The sequence below is a fragment of the Psammomys obesus genome, unplaced genomic scaffold (assembly GCF_907164565.1).
Source record: "Psammomys obesus unplaced genomic scaffold, mPsaObe1.curated_primary_1811, whole genome shotgun sequence".
Classification (NCBI taxonomy): domain Eukaryota; kingdom Metazoa; phylum Chordata; class Mammalia; order Rodentia; family Muridae; genus Psammomys; species Psammomys obesus.
This window is the reverse complement of record NW_026596443.1, coordinates 285,376-290,450: the sequence shown is the minus strand read 5'-3', so window position 1 is coordinate 290,450 and position 5,075 is coordinate 285,376. Positions and strand designations below refer to the sequence as shown.

The window sequence follows — 5,075 nt, the reverse complement described above, 5'->3', positions numbered from 1 at the left end:
CGAAAATGCGCCAAAGCCGTGGTGCAACTAAACACGCTAGGGTTTGTGCGCTCCGCCCCAGCACGCCCGCTCATTGGTGACTTCTGTCAGACGCGCCTTAGTTATTAGTCCATTTGAATCATCACGCCTCCCAGGCCCCGCCCTGCTCCCTGATAGGCCCCGCCTCCCCCATGGGGTCCTGTTAGTCAAGGTGCTCTGAGAGCGCATGGCCGCAAAACAAAAATGGTCGCCGATTGCCCGCCCCCTGGCTTCCACGCCAGAGCCGCAGATTCGTCTTGAGTTACATGTTAACCCCTCCCCCCCCAAGAACCTAATTTTATGTAGAGTTCTACGTGACTAGGTGTTCGTGCAATGGATTTAATTTCTCCTGATGTAATTATTTTGCAAATCAGATAATTGCAAGACTCGTGGGATGGGGAGCAGATTCGTCACTAAGAGACTACTTCAGAATTGGAGGGAAATTTCTTAGGTTCAAAAATTTGACCTTAATCTTAGAAATCCTGTATTCCGGCTTCCGCGTTAACCTCCCAGGGGGCAGTCACGCTGCTGAAGTTGAGAGTTATGCTCACAAAGAATCTCTTCTATTCCATTCTTCATTTTCCAAACTGTTCTTTGAGAACTACTTCATACTCAATAAAATCCCATCTTCCGACATTACCATTTCAAAGAGAAAGAGGTGGATGATTAAGAGCGAGAGTGGTGACAAAACACTTGCTTCGTAATTCTCAGTCCATCACTTAGTAATTGCGTTAAGTTTCCCCCTCTGTACTTCAGTTTTATAAGTAGAATAGGAAACAACACTACCTTATAATTGACACTACCTTATAAACGAAATGCTATTGCGGAAAGGTATGGGCTTAAGTGTTAGGTTCACTTTTTAATAGAAAATAAAAGTAGTTGGGGCTGCCTCAAGACTGAATGCCTAAGTCAGAAGTAGAGCTCAGCATCCCTGTATTAATAGCTAGGATTTACTTCGTGTTATACTTTGTATTATATGTCCCCTAGGGACCCATATGCCAAAGCCTTAGCCAGTCTGTGGGAGAGTGTTTGTGAGTCAGGGACTGGTAGAAGTTAGGACATTAGGAATGTGCTATTAAAGATGATATCAGGAGCATGGCTTGACCACCTCCGTCTCTTTTTGCTTCAATATGCCACAATATGGTCAGTTTTACTTTGCTGACAGGCTTTGCACCACGATGTTTTACCTCTTTACAGACACAAAGCAGTAGGACCAAGCAGCCCTAGATGCAAATATCTGAAACCGTAGAAAAATAAATCTATTCTTATGACTTGATATTTGAAGTCATAGGGATAGAAAAGTAACACACTGTATTATGTTATAAATAGGCTTCAATCGTTACCACACTCAGTGTTAATAACCAATTAAAGAGAGGAGATGTTGCTCAGTTGCTAGCAATTGTCCAGCATGTGGTAAGCAATTGCCCAGCATGTGCCCTAAAACTGGGCCATCAATCAAGGAGGCAGTGGCAGGAGGACAGAAAGGAGGTAGAGGTTCAAGGTCATCTCTGACTATATACAGAGTTTGAGGATAGTTTGGGCTATGAGAGCCCCTGAGTCAACAACAAAACCGAGTGGAGATCTAGTCCCCAAGCAACAAACCACATCACTGTCTGCTTCCTTAAAGTCTCCCAATGTAAAATTCTACTTCCCTAAGGGAAGAGAACAGCATAATACAACAGAGAAATATTTCAAAAGTTATCCTTGATCCTTTCCATTCAACATCATTCCCTCTTCACTTAAAAAAAACAAAACAAAACAAAAACAAAAACAAAAAAGACAAATCTATAACAGCCGGGCAGTGGTGGCAAACGACTTTAGTCCCAGCACTCGAGAAGCAGAGGAAGGTGGATCCCTTTGAGTTCAAGACTAGCCTAGTCTAGAGTGAGTTCCAGGACAGCCAGGGCTACACAAAGAAACCCTCTCTTGAAAAACCGAAGGAAAAGAAAAGAAAAAAAAAAATCCATGACATAAAATGTGCCATCTTAGCCATTTTTAAGAGCACACGTCTGTGGTACATTCATGTTGTTGTGAAACCACCAATATCCATCTCCAATTTTTTTTTTATTACATGTTTCTCCCCAGCTCCTTGTTTATCACAGCATGAATACAGAGCGCAGAGGAAAAGTCTCAACAGTGGCTTCTTTCCTCTCCCTATGTGAGTCCAAAGGATCAAAGCAAAAGCTTTTACCTGCTGAGGTGGGAGGATCACCTGAGCTAGAAAGTTCAAAACTATCCTGAGGAACATAGTAAAACTCTCACCTCAACAAAAGAGGGCAGGGCAGCTAGATGCTCACTAAGTGAAGACTCTCACTGCCAACCCTGCTCACCCACATCCCATCTCTGGGACCTATACAATAAAAGGTGTCTTCTGCCTTCCTGCCACAAATGAACTTTTTCAATGAAAAGACAGTAGGGGGACTGGAGGGATGGCACACATTGCCGAAGAACTAAATTAGGTTCCTAGCACTCATGTTTAATAACTCAGGACCACCTATAACTGCAACTCTTCAAACATCTGATGTCCTTTTTTTTTGGTTTCCATGGGCATACACACAAATAAAGATTAAAATAAAAACAAACCTTTTAAAGACAGAAGTGGGATTGGAGCTCAATGGTACTGCATGTGCTTAAAATACAGCTCAGAGTTTATCTCCAGCAATCCACACCTGTGTACACACACACACACACACACACACACACACACCAAAATAACTAAGGCTGGGTAGTGATGAAATGGCACAACTAATGAATCTCTCCATAACCCTAATGAGAATCTAACACATTTTCTTCAAGAGCTGTGCTGTAATTCCTTGTATCTTTTTTCTCCTCCCCAACTCCCGGCGCCCACCAAGGCAGAGTTTCTCTGTGTAGCTTTGGCTGTCCTGGGCTCATTTTGTAGACTAGGCTGACCTCAAACTCACAGAGATCAGCCTGCCTCCACCTCCCTGAGTGCTGGGATTACAGACATGTGCCACCTTTCTTTTCTTTTTTCTTTTCTTTTCTCTTCTTTCTTTCTTTCTTTCTTTCTTTCTTTCTTTCTTTCTTTCTTTCTTTCCTTCTTCTCTTCTTCTTACTAGACAAAGAATTTTATTAACCTTTTTTCAAACTTGATTTCCAGGCTTAATTTGATTTTCAGCTTAATTTGCTGTGACGAATTAATTGTGTATAAACAACAACTGAAAAGGGCTGTAGTGTCCAAAGGTCTTGAACTTAAAAACATTAAAGATGTAGGTCTTATCAGATTCATAAGAATTTCTAAAAGTGGTCATGACATGAAACAGTAGCCTCAGTAACTTTTCCAAGTTTCATCTTCTTCACAAGTTGCCTCAATTCAGTTTGCTCCATTTTTGGAAGACTCATAAAAATTCTCCACATGACCCACAACTTCATCCTCCTTCTCTCCAGTGGCAACTGGTGCTCTGCCATTCTCGGGTTGTTTGGACAGAGCTTCTGCTTTTCTTCAACCAGTCAGAATGACTGCACAAAGCTGATGCTGGAAAGCATTTCCACCGGCCTCTGTATCTCAGCCTGGTCTGTGATGGTGTTTGCTGCCTGAAGTTTGGAGTTGTTAAAATGGATCAGTGTTCCTCTTCAATACCAGAGATATTGTTTATGAGTAACTTTTAAAAAGAGAACTGAAGTTCTTCACCATCTGCTGTACCTGTTCTAGGAACCACCTTCTGTCTGTGAATGGTCCCTTTAGCACTAATACACACTTGTGCCTGCAGTTTGGTTAGTTTTTCCTGGGTCATGACAGTTTCTTTCATATTGTTGCAGCAGAAAAGGGTCTGTGAGTGGGATGAGGATTCGTGATCAGGGGGTCTCTGGAAGACCTGCTGAGATTAGGTACACACACACAGGGATCCAAGAAAGCAACTAGAGGGAAGTACGGAGTCCTGGGAGCTTTAAACAAGTTTTGTGATTACTCTGTGCAGGGCATGGCTAGTTCTCTTTTCCTTTAGCTCTAGTTCTCTTTCTTTGTAAGCACTGGTTTTTTAAGCTCTACTTATTTGGAGTTCCTAAAGCCTCTACCTCTCTTTCAACCCCCATCCTAGGTAGGAGAGAAAGAAAGTTAGAAGGAAAAGGGGATGTAGACTTCTTTACTTCCTCCAGCTGGGTAGGTGTGATATCAGTCTCTGCAGTCAGGATACTCAGCAGTCCAGGTAACCAGCAAACCAGAAAATGCAACAGTCTTCTTTCTCGAAGCATTCTCTCTGTCCATCTCTTCCAAGCCTCTGCAAGTTCTCCCTATGGGCTCTTGTATTTATACTCCTGAGTCCTCAGACTTCAGTTAACTCCAACTGGCAAAAACCATGTCCTTGCACCAGGTAATTATCAGCTATGGACAAACTAAAATCCCACACTTGGAATTAAAAAAAGAAAAAGTTTACATAATATAACTGAGTTTTTAAAGAAATCAACATTTCCATTACATTTCTTTTATTATTATTATTATTATTATTATTTTCTTCTTTTGGGACAGGGTCTATTATAGTCTAGATTGGGCTGAAATTTCTGATCCTCCTGCTTCCACCTCCTGAGTGCTGGAATCCCAGGTATGTGCCACCATATCTGGTCTTAAATTTTTCTGTCTCCAAGAACTGGGGTTGGAGGCACACATCTGTAATCCCAGCACTGGGGAAATGGAGGCAGAAAGTCAGAAGTTCAAGTTCAAGGTTACATAGGTAGTTTGGAGCTATCATGGGTTAGAGACTCTGTTTCATTAAAACATTTAAATAACTGTGTATTTCATTGTATTTTATGTGTATGGGCATTTTGCCTGCATATGTGTGCCTGCTGTCTGAAGTGGCTAACAAAGAGCATAAGATGCTCACGAACTAGAGTTACAGTTATGAGCTGTTATGTGTGTGCTGGGAATCAAACCTTGGTCTTTTGGAAGAGCAGCCAGTAAACTTTTTTTTAAAATATTTTTTATTTTAATTTTTATTAATTACACTTTATTGACTTTGTATACCCCCTGTACCTCCCTCCCCTCTCCTCTCCCAATTCCACCCTCCTTCCCCCTTCTCCACGAATACCCCTACCCAAGTCTG

At 41.8% G+C, this 5,075-nt stretch overlaps 1 pseudogene; it reads right to left on the bottom strand.

The window, feature by feature from the left end:
- Positions 1-3,352: 3,352 nt before the first annotated feature.
- LOC129669820 (transcription factor BTF3-like) lies at positions 3,353-3,788 on the bottom strand (annotated as a pseudogene).
- Between the last annotated feature and the right edge of the window lie 1,287 nt (positions 3,789-5,075).